This window comes from Rattus norvegicus, chromosome 9 (assembly GCF_036323735.1).
Source record: "Rattus norvegicus strain BN/NHsdMcwi chromosome 9, GRCr8, whole genome shotgun sequence".
NCBI lineage: Eukaryota > Metazoa > Chordata > Mammalia > Rodentia > Muridae > Rattus > Rattus norvegicus.
Genome location: NC_086027.1, coordinates 41,300,550 through 41,321,933, shown reverse-complemented (window position 1 = coordinate 41,321,933; position 21,384 = coordinate 41,300,550). Strand labels below are relative to the sequence as shown.

At 36.7% G+C, this 21,384-nt stretch overlaps 1 pseudogene; it reads right to left on the bottom strand.

Moving 5' to 3' along the window:
• Positions 1-507: 507 nt before the first annotated feature.
• Positions 508-21,147, bottom strand: Eef1a1-ps1 (eukaryotic translation elongation factor 1 alpha 1, pseudogene 1; annotated as a pseudogene).
• Positions 21,148-21,384: the final 237 nt, after the last annotated feature.

Sequence of the window (21,384 nt, the reverse complement as noted above, 5' to 3'; positions counted from 1 at the left end):
CCAGGACCACAGGGATGACCAGGAAGGACAACAGGAGGTATGAAGTGAAACCAACCTAGGCCACAAGACAAGCTGTGTGTGTTGTAGATGGCAAATCCTGTAAAGTGGAGTAGCTCTGAGTCATTGGATCTCTCTCTCTCATTCTCTCTCTCTCTCTCTCTCTCTCTCTCTCTCTTTCTCTTTCTTTTGTCATTAAACTTGTTTTTATGGGTCTCGAAATTCTGTGACACATTCTTGGTCAAGTTATTTCCTTTAGTAAGTACTTATTTTGAAAATGAATAACTTAAACCTGAAACACACACACACACACACACACACACACACACACACACACACACACACACACACACTCCACAGAACATTCTCTTTCTTTTCTGAAGGTTTTATGATGCATTGTTATCATTAGCATGGCTTTCACTGTTAGACATAAACCAATTGAGACAAACAATTCTTCGACCATTCTTCCACCACCAATTAAAAGTGGGGTGGCAGGTGTTAGGAATAATATTAATTAGTCTTTTGAGCTTTCTCGGCAGATTTAGTGACTTTGCTTGCTCTAGAAACCTTCTTGTCTACAGCTTTGATAACACCCAGAGCAACTGTCTGTTGCCTGTCACAACAACAACAACAACAACAACAACAACAACAACAGCAGCAACAACAACATAATGTAAGAATTTCAGAGAAGTTCTTAACACACATGGACTTGCCAGTGACCATATCAACAATGGCTGAATCACAAGACTTCAAGAATTTAGGGCCATCTTCCAGGTTCTTACCAGAACAATGATTGATCTTTTTGTTAAGTTCAGCAAACCTGAAAGCTATGGGAGCAGTATGGCAATCCAGCACAGGAGCACAGCCAGAACTAATTTGGCCTGGATGGTGTAGGATAATCACTTGAACAGTGAAGCTAGTTGCTGCCACTGGTAGGTCATTTTAGCTGTCACCAGCAATTGTTGGCACATCTAATGTACTTTGCATCAATGCCCACATGCTTACCAGGAAGAGTTTTACTCAGTGCCTCATGGTACATTTTAACATGTTTACTTTTCCTGGGATACTGACTAAAGCAAAGGATATCACTCACCATGCCAGGTTTGAGATGAGAACACCAATATCCACTTGACCCACAGCAACAGTTCCAAAACCATAAATTTTATAAATATCTTTAAGGGGCAGTCGCAGAGGCTTATCAGTTGGACGAGTTAGTGGCAGGATATAATGCAAAGCTTCCAGTAGTATGCTCTCACTGGTCCTGCCATATTTAAGGGTGAATTACCATCCCTTGAACCAAGGTATGCCAACACTTGACTCCTCCATGTTGTCACCATTTCAATCAGAAATTGACACAAATGTCACTGTATCAGTGTTGTAGCCAATTTTCTTAGCTGTTGATTTCCTTTACGACTTCCTCAGACCTCTTCTGGCTGTACAGTGGTTTGGTAGATTCCTTTGTATTAACAACAATTAGCTGTTTCACAGCAGGGTGTAAACCAAAAGGACATGCCCTGGGTCTGCCCAAGACTAGCAACAACCATCACAATTATGTTTTTATAAAGTCTTTATGCCCTGGGGCATCAATGAGATAATCATCAAATACTATTTCCTGGTCTCACATTTCAACAGGAGATATCAATAGTGATACCAGGTTCACTCTCAGCATTTAGTTTGTCTAAGACCTAGGCATAGTTGAAGAATCTTTTTCTCATCTCAGCAGCTTCCTTTTCAAAATTCTCTATGACAATTCCCTGACATTTGTGAATTAGATGGCAGGTTGTAGTGGACTTGCCTAAATCTATGTGACCAATGATGGTGATGTTGATATGAGTCTTTTCCTTTCCCACTTTTGGCTTAGAATTAGCAATGTTTTTCACATTACATGCACTGTGATGGCAAACTCATTGTGAAAAAAAGTACCTTATGGATCTTGAAAGATCAAGAGTCTCAGATGCCAAACATTGAGCTACAGGAATTGATTTCTACTACTTTAATATTGATTTTGGTTTAATTTTATTGTAACTGAGCTCAGATTCTTTGATCTGGGATAGGGCAGTATTTAACTTGTTTTATGATTTTATAGCAGCCAATAATTATGAGACTATATTTTGAAAGAGAAATTGGAATTGTAAGTTGATTGCAATTTTTAAAGACTGAAAACTTTGAAGTTATATTTATATAAAATATATTTGATATTGTGATATTAACATTAAGTCTTAGATATAAAGAAGAGAATAAAGCAGTGGTATATGTGTGTGTCTAGTTGACAAAGGAGTCTATTGTACTAGATAGTTTTGTCAACTCAACGAAAACATGAGTCATGTTGGAAATATTCAACTCAATGTGCTTCAATTGACTTGCCTCCATAAAGTTGACCTGTGGGCACATATGTGTGGCATATTATTAACTAATGGTTGATATAGATGTTTTTAGGTCACTGTGAGTGGTCCATCCATGGGCATGTGCTTCTGAGTTATATAGGTAAGTAAACAAGTTGAGTAAGCCATGGAGAGCAAGAAGGAAGCAACTTTTCTGCATGTTTTCTGCTTCTGCCCCTGCAGTGAATTCCTTAATGATGAACAGTGATTGGAAACTGGAGTCCAAATAAATCTTTCCTCACTAAGTTGGTGAGGAAAATAAAAATAGGTGACATTTCCAATATGCAACACTAAAAACTAGGGGGAAGGCTCAGACCACTACACAAACATGAGGGACTAAATTTGGAAAGTTGCATGAGGCGGCATGCATCCGTAACTCTAGCACATGAAAGAGGAGTGGTACTGAAGTAGATGAAATCTGGAGTGCATTATCCAGCAAGCCAAGCAGAACCTATGAGCTCTAGTATCAAGGAATGACCCCACCTCTAATAAATAAGGTGGTAAACAGAGAAAAACACTTGCCATTATAATCATGAATATGTATAGATATATACAAATATATATATATGTGTGTGTGTGTGTGTGTGTGTGTGTGTGTGTATTTAGAATCATTTATGAACTGAACTCAAGAATGACAATGTCTTTTTCTAACAGAATTCTGTGGTCTCATTTTCTGTTGGCCATCTCTCTTCATGAGTCGTACCCTCAGCTGTCATACACTCTCCCCTATGCCTGCTCTACTCGTTGTCTTCTGGCTGAATCATGGAAACACCCTCTTTTTAACTCACCAGGGGAATATTACCACCTATAGCATTATATATCCTGTCTATTGCTCTGTAGGCAATATGTTTTATTTCATCTATTTTAATTAGCTCACTTAAGTCATGTAACATTTGGGTATGTTTCTTGACTAATCACCATGACCCAATGCCTAACTACACACACACACACATACACACACACAAACACACACACACACACACACACACACACACACAAGAATTAAGAGGACTGAGTTTCAGCATCATGAAGAAGGCATGCTGGAAAGAACAGCTTGGTCCAGGGTGCAACCAAGAAGCAGAGAAAGGGAATTTCAATCATCATGTTGGATTATCCTTTATTTTCCTTTTTATGCAAACTTGTATCTCACACAGTGGATGATGCTTTAAACACTCAGTTTTAGTCTTTTCATTTATATCTCTATGGAAACACCTTCACAAACACATTAGCATGTGTGCCTCGATAAAGAACTAGGTGTTTATTAATTCTATCATTCAGTAATGGAAATTAGACATCATAAGTTCATCCACTGTCAACATGACACTTAAACATACTATGTAAATGTATTCACATATTGAATACTCAAAAAATTAAAAACATTATATTATAAGGAGAACCTGGGGGAATTCTGTATCATTATGTTATTTCATCAGTGCAATAAACACAGAGATGACAAACTAAACCATTTTTCTGTAGAGTAATTTTATATGCATATATAAATGAACGTGACAAATATAGGAATAGACATTAATAGTGTGATATCCTATAGGAGTAAATACATTAACATTATTCATGGCATTATTAAGTTTCCCCCCATGATGTGGTTACCTTTAATTTCCCTGTTTTCTATTATTAAAATGCTATGTTGCTTAAGCTATGCCAGAATATCTTTCACATGAGCTCAGAGACAAAGCAAAAAAGACATTATTTTCTAAACCATCCTTTTAAGAAATATTGTTTTAACAGTATCACGTGGGAACAATATTTTGTATATTACTCCATTATAGAAAAATCAATTTACATGTATTTGCTTTATATTTATTATTTTAATTAGTCAATTAGTATCTAGGAGTCATATATGAATCTATGTATTAATAATGGGGCCATTAACATGATAAATAAAATAGATTCATTAAATTTGATTAACTTTTGTACATAAATAACCAGCTATTGATAGTGTTTTGCAAAGAAGGAAAACGGGAAAGGATGTTCTGTGGTTGGAATGAGAGCATGAGCGTTGAAGTCCTGTTGTTACACAATGTTGCATGCTGGAATAATTTATCTCCTTTCACCCAGTTTCTGTATTATGTCATTATCATATCTTCATTGTACATATATTCTAAATATATGAGTCTTTTATTGCATAAATATGGGCTTGCATTTGTCATGCAGCTGTAATTTTATTGGTTCTTCCTTCAACTCCCTTTTGCATCATTAGTCTTCCATGCAGAATTTCTTATCAAAGTACTCCACATTGTTTATCTTATCTGAAGTAATAAAATAAGGATAATTTTGTTGTTGCACCAAAATTGGCTTCATCTTCAATCTTAATGGATAATATCTTGGGCTTAGCACTCCCTCTGGCTCCTTGGAGATATTTTGCCTTTGTCTTCTAAGCTCCCATTGATTCTGTTGCAGATTCATATCTTAGTTAATTAATTCCCTTCAACTGTATCCAATTTACTGTTAAATCTACTCATTGGTTTCTCAATTGTGAACATTGTACTTTATCAATTCTAGAACTTCGGGCTGGGGCTTTTACTCTGTGTAAGCATAAAGTCCGTACACTACTACTATTGTCATTTGCTGTGTATTTATTTTTTGTTTTTGTCATTCTGTTTGTTTGTTAGCAGTTAAAGAGATAAGAACATAGAGTTTGGTTCATTAGTAGAAATGAAATCTATGATTTGCAAATATGGGTAAAACTGGGACCATGAAGAAAGGTTATAAGGTAAGAAAGAGTTCAAAAACCAAATGTTCAATGCTTTCCTTGTTATTCTAAAGAAAAAAATGAACATAAATAATATATAAAAGTAGAGGGCAGACTATTTTGGAAGAAAAAGGACCAGTGGGGCAGCAGGAGAGATAGTAATAGAAATATTTAGCTATTTTTCATAATAATTGTCTAAATGTTTGCATTGAAATCAGTTTTTTGTAAACCTTATTCATTTTGTTTTTGTATCATATTGTAGATAAATCTAAACACACTGCTATTTAACATCAAAGAGCATGAATTTGGTGATAAATTGATTTTTAAAAATCTTTTATTTGCTGCATTAATATTTAGTTCCTTAAATTTGAGTTCCTGCATCTGCAAAATGAAATGATAAAATAAAAAAAAAATCAAAAGACTTCTTGATGCCTGGTAAGGACAATCTTCACAATAGTCTGAAATACTTACAGACCAACAAAATGCAGAACCGTGGAGCCAAGTCCCAACCAATGCATCTACACTGTACCTTCTGCACCTACAGCTCAGGGATCATCATGGAAGGAGGGGCAAAAAGAATATAAGAGCAGAGGAGAACAGCAATAGGGATGGAGGGCTTATGTCCAAGAAACAGGGAAAGGGAATAACATTAGAAACGTAAATAAAAAAAATCCAATAAAAGAAAAAAGGTAGGAGTTAGTTGTGAGACTGTGTTTCCTAGGAATGTCAGTAGCTTCATCTATAAAATTTCACCAATATGACTGTCTAAACCAGAGCTGGACAAAGACAGCAACAACAAATGCGTCAATGCAGACAAAGTTCAGGAGGCCTTAACTCTATGCAAAGAACTGTAGGCAACCAAGGTGTTGTGGATTGCCCTGGAGCCCTTTGTATTTTGATGCTAATTCCACTTCCCTAAGAGGGGGTACCTGGGAAGAGGAATGAATCATGTACTCAGGTGACTTCCTGTGAACCTTCTCCCCATCTTAACTTGCAAAATAAAGGCTAGAGTTAGTGATTGGACAGTGGAAGAGAGGTGTAGAAAATAATTTTGGGTGGTAGGAGAGAGAGGGGAAGAAGAGTGAGGGGAGCAAGGGATAGTAAGAAAGAGATGGTGGAAGGAAGATGGAGCTGAAGCTCGTGGCCTGGGGAAACTGCAGGCTATAAGGAATCACATAGCTGGGGAATAGAGGAGTGTAGTGGTAGATCTGCCCAATCTAGGTGCTCAGACTGTATTTATATTGAGTTGTGTTTTCCTTGCACAGGCTTATTTGGGTTGGAGATTTACCGCAACACCAAGGAATGTTGAGAGTGAAAGAAATAGTACTCTCCAGGGAAGAGCACACTAATGGGAAATCCAATATCAACTGGTCAGCTTTGAACACATAGATACAGTAACATATAGCCTGAACAGGTTGTACTTAAGTGTTTATAAGTGAGTGTGTGTGTGTGTGTGTGTGTGTGTGTGTGTGTAAAACAAAAACTGATGAAAAAAGGATGTTATGGATCTGAAAATAAAAAACAAAGTACATTTCAGGGGGAAATAATGTAACTATATTAGAATCTCAAAAATAAATGAGTATCTTTAAGAGGACTTTTTGACTAGTGGTAATTATTGAAGTACTACCATGTGCCACATAGCAAATGTTCCATAAGTAAAAGTCAGTTAGCAACTTGTTGCGGTCTTTGATGGTCACAATTCCTACACTGAAATGTTGTATCCATGCTAAGTAGCAGCTGAAGAACAGAAGGTAAGACATGACAACAAGTGTTTTAAATCCTGACCACATTGTTGGGAGGGGAAGTGTTAGATGCTTTGCTACTGTGAGCCCTTAGTAGTCTTTCTTTAAAACCTTAAAGACAAAGGGAAACTGATGTGTTAATTTTTATATTTACTTATTTTATATGTATAAATGTTATGCCTGCATGAGTGTAAAATATACCACTTGCATGCATGTTGGCTACAAAGGTCAGAAGAGGGCATTGTACTTTCTGAAACAGTAGTTAGACCTTGCTGTGAGCCTCTGTGTGGGTTCCAGGAACCAAAGCCAGTCCTGTATAAGAACAAGTACTCTTAGGAACTGGGCCACCTCTCCTGACCCTGAGAGACTAATTTATAAAAGTTGTCATCTAAGAAGATCGTTTAGTGGTCCAGAACATGTATTGCTCTTGTAAAAGGCTGATTCACTTCTCAACACCCAGGTCAGACAGATCATAACTCCCTGTTGGGCCCATTCCAACAGATCTCACCTCTAACCTGGGTGCCTGCACATGTCTGCACATATGCACACACATATGTATCATTAGAAAATTAAACTACTACACTTAATGAAACCCAGTAAAGCAGTTCTAAGCACAGAACTTCAGATAAGTTCTTTTTTACAAATCGTTTTATTAAATGAACAAAACTTGACGTTTTTGGCTTAGTACTTCCCTGACTTAGGGGAGACTTAGGGGAGCCTCTTTATATTGGCCCTTAAAAGATAACTTCCTCTATTACAATTATGTGCAGGGGCACTGTGAAACTTTCCAGGAAGCAAAGGAATATATGAATTTAGAATATATTTTTCTTTTGTGATTAACATAGTCTGGTATAAGAGTCAAATAGAGGACATTCCACTCCTGAAGTATTGCTTTTTAAAACATGTATATTTTAATTATGCCCAACAAGACGACTCAGCAGGTAAGGAAAACTTGCAGCCAAGACTGACATTTCATCAAAGTGCTTGAGGGCGTTTTGTATTTTAGTAAAGAGCAGATTATTTAGAGCACAGCTGTAGAGGTTTCAAAAACATGGAATCAACATGTGGTCAGTTCTAGTAAGGGCTTTGTGGCGAGTACATGACAGCTATGCAAATGGAGGAGTAAGTCAGGGATGAAGTGTGCTCTCTTTATAAGAGTTAATTTCATAACTGCTATCCCATTCTTGAAGACTGGAATTAACATCAACAAAATAGTTACAAGAATTTTGTTATCTACCACTTAGTACTAGTCCGTAGAGGTTGTACCAAACTTTAGAAATGGCAGGACGTTTGTTACAGTGGTAAGAAAATTTCAAGGGTATAAGACTTTTTTTCTTCTTCCATTTTCTTAATTAGATTTTGAAATTTATATTTCAAATGTTATCCCCTGTGCCATTTTCCCATCTATAAACTTCCTATCTCATGCCTCTTCCCCTATTTCTATGGGGGTATTCCCTCACCCATCCGTCCATCCCTTCCTGCCGTCCACCCTGACATTCCTCTACACTGAACGGTCCAGGCTTGGCAGGACCAAGCTCTTCTTCTCCCTTTGGTGTCCAAGAAGGCCATCCTCTGCTACATATGCAGCTGGAGCAATGGGTCAGTCCATGTGTACTCTCTGGATGGTGGTTCAGTCCCTGGGAGGTCTTCTTGCTTAGTATTGTTGTTCTTATGGGTTTGAAAACCTCTTCAGCTTCATCAACCTTTCTTTAATTCCTCCACTGGGGACCCTGTTCTCAATTCAGTGGTTGGCTGCAAGCATTTGCCTCTGTATTTGTCATGCTCTGGCAGAGCCTCTCAGGAGACAGCTCTATCAGGCTCCTGTCAGCATGCATTTCTTGGCATCAGCAACATTGTCTGGATTTAGTGGCTGTTTGTATATGGGCTGGATCCCCGGGTGGGGCAGGCTCTGAATGGTTATTCCTTTAGTCTCTGCTCCAAACTTTGTCTTCTTATTTCCTCCTATGAATTTTTTATTCCCCTTTCTAAGAAGGACTGAAACATCCACACTTTGGTCATCCTTCTTGTTGACCTTCATGTGGTCTATGGATTGTATCTTGGGTAATACGAGCTTTTAAGCCAATATCTACTAATCAGTGAGTGCATACCATGTGTGGTTTTTGTGGTTGTGTTACCTCACTCAAGAAGATATTTTCTAGTTCCATCCATTTGCCTAAGAATTTCATGAAGTCATTGTTTTTAATAGCTGAGTAGTACTCAGTTGTGTAAATGTACCACATTTTCTACATCTGTTCCTCTGTTGAGGGAATTCTAGGTTCTTTCCAGCTTCTGGCTGTTATAAATAAGGCTGTTATGAACATAGTGGAGCATGTGTCCATATTATATGTTGGAGCATCTTTTGGGTATATGTCTAAGACTGGTATAGCTGGGTATTCAGGTACTACTATGTCCAATTTTCTGAGGAATCTCCAGACTGATTTCCAGAGTGCTTGTACCAGCTTGCAATCCCACTAACAATGGAAGAGTTCCCTCTTTCTCCACATCCTTGCCAGAATCTGTTTTGACCTGAGTTTTTGATCTTAGGCATTAAGACTGGTGTGAAGTAAAAATCTTAGGGTTGTTTTGATTTGCATTTCCCTGACTACTAAAAATGTTGATCATTTCCTTAGGTACTTCTCAGCCATTCGATATTCCTCATCTGAGAATGTTTTGTTTAGCTCTGTACCCCATTTTTAATAGGGTTATTTGGTTCTCTGAAATCTAACTTCTTGAGTTCGTTGTATATTTTGGATATTAGACCTCTATCAGGTGTAGGATTGGTAAAGATCTTTTCCCAATCTGTTGGTTGCCAGTTTTTTTCTAATGACAGTGTCCTTTTCATTACAGAAGCTTTGCAATTTTATGAAGTCCTACTGGTGTTCCGTTCAGGAAATTTTCCCCAGTACCCATGTGTTTGAGATTCTTCCCCATATTTTCTTCTATTAATTTGAACATATCTGGTTTTATTTGGTGGTACTTGATCCACTTGGACTTGAGCTTTGTACAGAGCCATATGAGTGATCGATCTGCATTCTTCTACACGCTGACCTCCAGTTGAACAAGCACCATTTGTTGAAAATTCGATCTCTTTTCCATTCAATGGTTTTTCTCCTTTGTCAAAGATCAAGTGACCATAGGTGTGCAGGTTCATTTCTGGATTTTCAATTCTATTCCACTGGTCTAACTGCCTGACTCTGTACCAATACTATACAGTTTTTATCAATATTGCTCTGTAATACTGCTTAAGTTCAGGGATGGTGATTCTGCCAGAAGTTCTTTTATTTGTTGAGTATAGTTTTCACTATCCTGGGTTTTTCGTTATTCCAAAGGAATTTGCAAAATGCTCTTTCTAACTCTGTAGGAATTGAGTTGGAATTTTGATGGGGATTGCACTGAATGTGTAAATTGCTTTCAGCAAAATGGCCATTTTTACTATATTAATCCTGCAAAAAAAATAACAGGAAGCAACAATCACCATTCCTTAATATCTCTTAACATCAATGGACTTAATTCCCCAATAAAAATACATAGACTAACAGAATGAATACATAAAGAGGAGCTAGTATTTTGCTGTATACAGGAAACACGCTTCAGACACAAAGACAGATACTACTTCAGAATAAAAGGCTGGAAAACAACTTTCCAAGCAAATGTCCCAAAGAAATAAGCTGGATTAGCCATTTAAATATTGAATAAAATTGACTTTCCACCAAAAGCTATCAAAAAAGATAAGGAAGGATACTTCATATTCATCAAAGGAAAAAGTCCACCAAGATGAACTCTCAATCCTAAATATCTATGCTCCAAATGCAAGGGCACTTATATTCATAAAAGAAACCTTACTAAAGCTCAAAGCACACATTACACCTCACACAATAATAGTAGGAGATTTCAACACCCCACTCTCATCAGTGAACAAATCATGGAAACAGAAATTAAACAGGACATAGAGAAACTAACGGAAGTTGTGAACCAAATGGAATTAACCGATATTTATAGAACATTTCATCCTAAAACAAAAGAATATACATTCTTCTCAGCACCTCACAATAACTTCTCCAAAATTGACAAAAATCAGTCACAAAACAGGCCTCAATAGATACAAGAAGATTGAAATAATCACATGCATCCTATTAGATAACCACTGACTAAGGCTGTATTCTAGTAAAGTTCTGTATAGATCTCCCCATTATAATAGCATAACAGTATAGCTAACATCCCAGTGGGCTGAACTATTCACAGCATAAACTATGTAAAGATACTTCTAATCTGAGAATCACAAGAAAGGAAGAGAAAGAAGGTCTTTATTTCAGCAAGGTAGATTCTTCTTGTCCTGTCTTAAAAGACAGCTATAGCTTTTAGTAGAAACAAGGTTTCTATAGGTAAATCATTATTTAGTTGAATGACAAACACCCAATGGGAAGGACTTAGACTAATGCTTAAACTGCTGTATTGTGTGGTGGATTTAAGGTTGGCAGTGTTTTAAAAGTGGTATCTGCTTGTCAGAACAAAGAATACCTTGGCTTGATGTTCATCTTCTTCTGTGACAAGAAGACTGTCTCCGTGAATGACAACATAATAATGAACATTAGCATCAACTTGTTCATTCAGGATAGATGAAATTATCAGTGTGGGAAAGTAAGGGATGTTAAGTCCTGCCCAGACATAGCAAGGAAAACTGGACATTCAGAAAGAAAATAAGCATCATTCTTACTATGAGAAAAACTGGTTTTAAACATCAAACAGTAGGAGTTGCACAACTAATAACAATGACATCACTAGAACTGAACTTTCCCTGGAGAGAGACTTAGAGAAAACATAGCTGAGGAAACAGATGCTGTTGCCTGGAGGGTTTATTCACTTCTATTTCCAATTTGGTTTTAGAGTGTACCTTGAATCTTGATCCAATAAGTCCAGTACCTTGTAAGAATTTTAGTCTATAAACTATATTTGTTGCATGGATTATTCATACTTGATATGAATCAAATATCATTCATAGTTTTATATAAAATTAGAGCAAGTGAGTAGTAGGTCCGTTGTGAATCAGATACATTGAGAAATGTTAGGGAAAGATAATATCCTAGGTCACATGACAGTCATAAATGGCCTAAGGCTAACATCACCAGAGATGAGAGTAGTTAACACTTTCTTAGACTCATTGACACTTGAACTAATGTCACCACAGCAAATACCTTCTATAATTTTGTAATTGGGAGTTACATTCAAACTTCCATCATTTAAAATATGTGGAGCCTACTGCTGGTTGCATTGTTTTGAAACAACAGTTTCAACCCATTTGAAATACAGTCTGTCCAAATGTATTCATTGTTTAATACCTATTAATTGGGTTTTAATATAAAATAATTTAGAATCAAAAGATATTTTATCATTGGAATCACAAGAATCATTCACTTAGACAAAATATAATTTTGTCATGGAAGTAAACTTGTTTGCAATATAAGGCATAGAAGTTGGAAATCCATTTAAGATAAATATTTATTCAAAATGCAAAATACGCACATCAAAGGCAACTTCTCAATATGAATGGGAGAATTATAAAGTCCTGTTATTGAATTAATTATAATTTGTATTATTAGAAAGAAATTACCAGGGGCATTCACATGATGAATTTCATTATATATATATATATATATATATATATATATATATATATATATATATAATATATATAAATATATATATGTGTATACGTATATATATATGTAAGTTAATCTAATATGCATTGCCTTGAAGATCATTCATAATTAACTGAATTTAAACTTTTAATAGTGTGATTTATTAAAATCAGCCTTTTAGAGGTATAGTATAACTACATTTTTCAAAAACATTTAGAGGTGAAGTAAAGCACTAAATGTGGGGAGTGCTTATTTAATTTACCTAGAAGAGAAATAAGTCATCTTAGGCCCACCAGAGGTAGGTACTATATAACATGCAAATTTTACCTCTGGCCAATTTTACAACTGGCTCTTTCTACAGCACCTTTGTCACTTTTTTGGAAAACATGTTATAAATTTAACATTATTTCGAAAACAGAGAATTTGCCATTTCTCCAAGAAAAAAATAAAATGTTTCAGAGCCTCAATTATATACTGTGAAAGACCAGCACCTTGCCAACCACAGTGACATTTTTAGGAAGTAATATCTTGTAATTTGTACAACCTATTATCCAGCATTGGAAATTACATTATCATACCTAACATCCATGCCATTTTATAAGAAAGAATCATAGAAATTGAAAATTTTAAATAATAAAAAATCATTTATTTAAAATACAAGAACGAAAGAGAGATGATGGGAAGTAGAGAAAACAGAAAAGCAAGATTTGAATTATAGAGCCTGTGAGATAGATCAGGATACAAAAATGTCTGGATAGGAACTGAATTATGACTCTCACAATTAATACATACCAGTAACAAGAGAATGTGACTGTCTATAAGGATGATTCTAAAAGTAATTTTTAAGTTAAAATAGGTCTGATTGGACCAATGACACAGAAGTTGGTACATATGAGCAGAATTGGATGGCTGCGTGAAAACACAGGTGCATCATGGTCATCTGGGAAACAAGAAGGAAACCTGAAGAGAAACCCAAGTTGCCAACACCTTAACATTGGACTTGTTGAGTTCCAAGCTATGAGACAATCTACATTGTATAAACTGTAGCTGGTCTATTTTGTTATGTCAGGCCAACTAAACTAATAACTGATCAGCAGAAAGAACACCGAGTATTGATTCAATATAGGTGTTTAGTAATGAGAGTTATTAGATTTATTGGGCTAAATAACTAGGTGGAATTAAGGAGGCAAATAAAATGGTTTTGTAATTACTTCATCAAGTTGGCTATTATCTCCCTGACAGTTATTAATTCTTATCAATCAAAATCAATCAAGTAGACAACTGTATACACTTGGCATTGTACATAAACCTCAGTGAGAAAGTCTCACCTGAGGGTGGCTTATGGTGGAAGACTGGATAAAGTCCTCTCCACTCCTACTTCATGGGAAAACACACAGAGATGTAGCTCATTTAACTATTTTTAAGACACATAATCACAAACTGTACAGGACTAATCAAATGAAGGAACATTTCCGCAAAAGGTAATTGTGTGTGTATGTGTGTGTGTTTATTATGTGTGTGTATATTGTGTGTGTGTTTGTGTTGTGTGTTTATACCTGTGTGTATGTCTGCGTGTCTCTGTGTGTTGTGTGTATATGTCTGCATGTATAGTATGTCTTATATCTGTGTGTGTGTGTGTGTGTGTGTGTGTGTGTGTGTGTGTGATATGCCCATGTGTGCAGGCCATGCAGTGTCATTTTCAATCCCTCCCACCTCTGTGTTTCTTCGGGGTTTCCATACATTCATGTCATATATGCATTCTAATTGTTCCTTCATCACATACCTTTCAACTCCACATTTAGAAGGATTCACTGAGGCCTTATGGGCTCACTACAGGCTGCACAATTGAAGATAATGATTCATTTTCTTCCACAGTTTTTCAGTGGCCAGTAGTTAAAGAGACGAGTACAAGAGATAGCCCTGAACTCCTCCTTCATCAGTAACTGTTTAATCACATAGAGCCAGTCTTCTTCAAGTGACAAATACTCTGATGCCCTTATACTTGGAAACCAAAGTAGTTGTCATAGTTACAGGCACTGCTTTTATACAAAATACCCAAATGTGGCCCATAAAATCATAGCAAATCCATAGCCTGAAAATTCATGGAAGACTAATTCTGGTAATCGGTCAAGCATTAGGACAGATAATTCATTAATATTTGTGACATTTGAATTATAGTGTCTGGGATGGAGCTGTGCTATCATAAGATGCAGGTGGTCTGCCTGAGGGCTCAAGTTTGACAAATGGTATTGCAGGACAGTGGCTGAAACTTGGCCATAGGTCAATAAGATGATCAGTAGGGAAAGTCACTGGACATTGAACCTGACTATTAGAGTTAAATCCCCCCACCTGGAAGAAAGAGAGAACCAACTCAAGCAAGTTGTCCTCTGACCTCTACACATTCATGGTGACAATCAGGCACACACACACACACACACACACACACACACACACACACACACAGGCACCTACACAAATAAATAAGCAAACACACACATATACACAAACACACACACATACAGACACACACATATTTGTAAACATGGAACTTGAATTCATATTAGTATAGTACAAGAGTGAACATGCAATAATACCATCTCAGAAGTTCCATCATTTTAGCACGAAGTGTGGAATATTAATGAAGGCATTCCTTTCCTGTCATAGCTCGACACACAAGGTTCAGCTATCATGCTTAAGTAGCATCTTTCCACAAACATGGCTTAAATTTAAATGGCAATTATAAATTAACTATGAGTGAAAACACAGGAAAAACTTTACTGCTAGTGTATTAGTCCACAAACATTTATACAAATAACAAGTACACACTGAGATTAGTGACCAATTAGGTCACGTTTAAAGCACCTCCACCATTGGTTACTGCATATTATGTCAAATGACATAATAAATGTGAATAATCAGAAGAGAAAATTGGCCAGCCAACATAGATAAATGAGCAGCTCAGGATGGGGGATAACACTGGAAGTAAAATGTCAAGAGAGTTATAAACACAAAAGTTGACTGTGAAAATGTGAATATGCCATTCTTGGTTTGGTCAGCTCTTGATCTGAAGCAGAAAATCAGTACTCATCATTTAACTAAAAATCTGTACTCAAATCAGTGGAAGAAAGGTTGTGTGGAAAAAGAAAAAAATGTCCAAGAGAGAGTAACTTGGGCAAAACATTTTTACATTAAAGAGGTCCAAGGTCCAGGAAGATGTCTCAGTGCTTAAAGTACTTGCTGGGCAAGTATGAGAATCTCAGTTCACATCCCATTCTTCTACATGATAGAACATACCCACATCACCAGAGAAGGAGGAAAGCCAGGTGAGTCCCAGGAGGTTGCTGTCCAGCCAGTCTAGTGGAAATGGGCTTTAGCCTTAGTGAAAGACCCTAACTCAAAAGAAATAAGATAGGAAATGATTGAGAAAGATAACCTAATTTCTAGCCTCCACACATTTGTGAGAGTGTAACTATACACATACATATATGCATGCATGCATACATATATACATACATACCCAGAGACACAGATACACACTCACACAATGATCTCTTAAGATATTAATTACAAAGAATAAAATATTGGAAGGCAACCTATCAAGAGAAGATAAGAGTATTGACTATTGGAGGTTATATAGAACATAAGCAAAATTTAAATTACATTTAGTAACTTTTAGCAAGGTCTTTTTTATTTTTGAGACTGTAATATAAGAATATCATTTTCCCATTCACATTTGTCGCTGCAAGCCTAAATTTCAATGGCATTATAGGCAATAAAAGAGTCTTTAAGACTTTGACAAAAGTGAATAAAGTTCAGGGAGCAACTGTAATTTTCTTGGTATTTATAATTGGGATTCCTTTGCATGACTCCAGGTTCAATGCTATTCCAATAGTTATCTACTATCATGAAAAGCCCAAAGAGCTTGCATGGCCAGACATACATATCTCTTGGGCTGTAGCCATGAATTCAACAAATGAAGTATGCACAATTAAAATGTTGAAATTATGGGGAATGTGTTTAGACTTTTTCCTTGTACCATGCCCTAACAAAAATCTACATACTCTTTGTATTATAGTAGATATTATGAATAATTTAGAGGTTTCTTAAAACATAAGAAGTTGTCTTTAGACTAAAATACCCACATTGTACTATTATATATAAGGAAGTTGACATCATTAGATTTTACCATCCATGAGGATCCAGAACTAATATCTGAAAATAAGATTTTCTAAGGTGCTGGCACTGTTGAGAACCACTGGTTAGAGCAAAGATTACAAAAATGTAGCCCTTGAACCATTAACATCAAAAGAAACAGTGTAATTTATTGGAAATATTCCAGTTTATGGTCTACCCAAGTTAGAATTGTGCCTAGTGAAATCTATTTTGTTTGAAAGACTTTCATAGTATCAGCGAACCTAGTGAAGCATCTATCTATTGAAGATTAATAATCACTGAGAAGAAATGAAAAACCTTTCTTCCTAACATTTTAGTCTGTCTAGACATTCATAACGTTATCGGAAGTAGTCTTAGGTTTGACTAATAAAGGAATCAAAGTAAGATCCCAGAAAAAATTGTCTTCTAAGTTAGATGACATTACAAAGTTTATTGATTCACTTGAACAGAAATATTTGATACATACAAATTTTTGTTACAAACAAATGAAATGCTGAACTTTGAAAAACAAAAAGAAGACATTTTATTGGCTTTTACATGAATGTATAGAAAAATATTTTAATAGATTTTGTAAAAAAAGTCATAAAATATATCCACCTAGGGAATTATTTGCACCATTAATAGAGTTGATTTTAAGAATATTAAACCAAAAATTTCAAGGTTATTTTCAGCTATCATGATAAATCTTTCATGAGCTACTGTATTGTACTTGAATATCCAAGTAGACAATTGCCTATGCAGTGAGGATTTTCATCACAACCATTGACTCCTCAATTTATATAATCACATATCCCATACACTTAGCAGGGGCAAAGAAACTTGTGAGGTACCTTCTGGACTTGTGTTGCATTGCAAATTTCAAGAACAAGAGGAACCAAATCATGAATAATTGAAAAGTTAATAATTTGTCTTTTTTATTTGGAAACTACTTAAATTACACTTAAACTACTCTGAATTCCATCATAGTGCCATAAAGTTATAACCAATGGGGTGTGGTTTTTGCTTGGAAATGAGCTTCATTGAGACTAGTTTTATATCCTCATGGCTGTGATGAACGTGGCTTGGATAGTTCAGATAGAACACTGAGCATTTCATTTGTCATTAAGACTGTCATAAAACCTCAAGAACTCCCTCAAGTGATAATGCATTATCTCCCTACTTAGTATGGGTTTATGAAAAATAAGGCAAGGTTATAATTTCTCACCCATGAAATAGAACAAAACTTTAATTTTAGCCTAAAACAACTGGGAAAAGATGAAAAGTATGATATAATTCAGAGCAATGCCCCGTGATGGACATAAACAGTTTATTTCCAATAAGTGACAAAGGTTCGTTTCTCCACCAGACTTTAGTCACCATCTTTGAACTCTTGGCCACGCCCTCCTTTTTGCCACCCCTATATGTATCTGCACTGTTCAGTTTTGTTATGAATCCTAATAAGCCACATGTACCAAATTCTTCATCCTCATTATCTGACTGTGTTCTTCATTGTCTTCCATTGTCCAGATGATATCAACTAACTTCAATCTGCTTCTAGGTTTAACTAAAATCACACTTATTCCCGATGTTTCCTCTCAGTAAATTTCCATCTATTGATCCTCCATTCTGTCTCATGGCCATAAATATTGCCATAAATTCCTCATAGACATTCAGAGTTGCAGACAATCTTTGTTCCCTGTGGTAAAACCCAATAGATAGTGTTCTTTACAATTTTTAAATTGTTTATTATTTTAAATTGTATACATGCATAGGTATTTTGCCTACATTTATATCTGTAAACCCTTTGTGTGCCCTCCCTACTGAGTCCGGAAAGGGGCACAGATCCCTTTGAAGTGAAGTTACTGATTATCATGAGCCACCATGTATGTTAGTGTTGGATCCAAACTCAGGTCCTCTGCAGGAGAAGCAAGTGCTCTTAACCCCTGATTCATTACTCCACTCTGAATTCCTTTCGAATCACCTCAGTGCTAGGAAACCTTCCAGCTACAGCACGAGCAGTGGAATTCAAATGGAGCCCAGGCAACTCTATAGTTCAGGAAGATCAGTTTTAAGATGTATAGAATGACTCAGAGAGCCACAGTTTCTAAAACAGAGTCCACAAAAAGGAGTTCCAAAAAAATCTTTGGAAATTCCACAGGCGAATTAGGTTGTTTTCACCACTATGAAATAATGACATACCTAAGGATGGATAATGTATCAAAGAGATTTATTGTTGATACAGGTTTAGAGACTGAGATCCCATGATTAATCAGCTCCATTTCCTCGTTTTCAGGCTGGGGTCTCATGAGGATGACTGTGTAGTGACTGATGAAGTGGTAGCATTACAGTGATGTTCAACATCTTTTTTTTTTGGAGAATATTTATATCATTCCACCGTGAACACGGGACAGATGGATTTTATCTATTGAATTTCAGGAGAGGGAAAACATTCTGAAAGGATTGTTGACTGCCCCCAGAGACAGCTAATGTCAAAACTGTAGATAAAGTACTGTGTTCTAGGTTTACATGATCAACATGTAAAGAAATTATGGTTTTCAAGTAACCCAGAATGTATCTGGCTCCGTGACAACCTCACATTAATCAAGCGCAAGAAGTTCTAACCTACAAAACAGATTGCTAATATATTAATTCAAATGAGATAGGACTTTCAAAGGTCAGGAGTCTTTGTGTCAGCTGGTCAGTATATCCTCACTGCAGTAATAAAGGCTTTATGGGAAGCAGGTGTCGTCAGAATATTGCTTGGTGAGCAAGGGCAATTAGGAGAATTATCATAATGGTTATGATGGTCTGAGGCAGCCAGCAGAGCCCTGTGTCCTTCTCCTTGGACAATTCTGAAATTACTCTGATGTATTTCTCTTCTTTTATGATCTCTTTTATGGACTCCACATTCAACTCGTACCATCAGGTAACCTGTTCTTATTTCTCTTTCAAAATGCTAAAATGACACAGATTATATCTTTTGGTATATCAATTGTATTTCATAATGTCTTCAGAGTGTTATCCTGCAAGTTCCTTTTCTAACTTTCAGCTATGCCTTTTCCTTTCTGATCCCACCAGGAAAATGATATGACCAATGTCTTAGCTTGGTATGCAGGTTATTGTTTTTGCAGATGGTTGGTTTTATAGGTCAATTATCTTCAATTATCATGTCATGAGATATGGTTAGTGCCTAATTTTTAATAGCCAAAAGCTGGAAAGAACCCATATGTCCCACAACAGAGGAATGAATATAGAAAATGTGGTACACTTACACAATGGAGTAGTATTCAGCTATCAAAAACAATGACTCCATGAAATTCTTAGGCAAATGGATGGAACTAGAAAATATCATCCTGAGTGAGGTAACCCAGTCACAAAATGACACACATGGCATGTACTCACTGATAAGTGGATACTAGCCCAAAAGCTCAGAATATCCAAGATACAATTTAGAGACCACATGAAGTTCAAGAAGGAAGATCAAAGCATGAATACTCCAGTCCTACTTATAAGGGGGAAGAAAATAATCAATGGAGAAAGAGGGAGGAAAGGACCTGGGTGGGAAAGGGGAGGGAGATGAAAAAATAGGGGCTGGATCATGTATGCCAAGAGACAGGAGAGGAGCCCAGAGGGTCAGGAAAATGAATAGAAATATGTAGCAGTGGAGGGGTGGGGAGCTATGGTAGCCACTAGAAAGTCTCAGACACCAGGGAAGTAGAGGTTCCTACGACCCAAAGGGATTACATTAGTTGAAATGCACAACAAAAGGGAGAGAGAACCTGTAGAGACTACCGCCACCAGATAGGGATGGGACCACCCACCAATTTCAAAAATTTTAATCCAGCATTGTTCCTGTCTAAAGGAAACACAGGGACAAAAACATGGGGCAGAGACTGAAAGAAAGGCCATGCAGCGAACGCCCCACCTAGGGATCCATCCCATCTGCAGATACCAAACCCCTACACTATTGTTGATGCAGGGAAGCACTTGCAGACAGGAGCCTGGTATAGCTGTCCCCTGAGAAACTTTCCCAGCACCCGACCAATACAGATACAGATACTCACAGCTAACCATCGGACTGAGCTGGGGACCCCAGTGGAAGAATTAGTGGAAGAACTGAAGGAGCAGAAGGATTGCAACCCCATAGGAAGAACAACAATATGAATTAACCAGACCCCCTCTCCCCCAAAGCTCCCAGGGACTAAACCACCAATCAAAGAGAGATGGGTCCATGGCTCCAACTACATATATAGCAGAGGACTGCCTTAACTGGCAACAATAGGAGGGGAGGCCCTCGGTCCTGTGAAGGTTTGATACCACAGTGTAGGGGGAGGCTAGAATGGTGAGGCAGGAGTGGGTAGGTGGGTAAGCGGGTGAGTGGGTGGAGGAACACACTGTTAGAAACAAAGGGAATGGGGATGGGATTTGTGGAGGGGAGACCTGGAAGGTGGATAGCATTTGAAATGTAAGTAAATAAAATAGCTCATTCTGAGCAGAATTGTTCAAATACGTACCTTTCCAATAACCATGGTATGGATACCGGTCAGATATAAGATAAGTTTTTTTAAATGTTACAGATTAAAATACTTCAAACAAATACTATGATGATATGCAAATGCAACATTTAAGGCAAATGTGGTCAAAAATTACATATATTCTGATGTTTAAAGTCTTTACCTTTTTCCATATCTTGTCAATCTTGGTAGATAACATGCAAGTTTTGCTACCTGTAAAAAAAATAAAAATATCTTTATATGAAATATTTC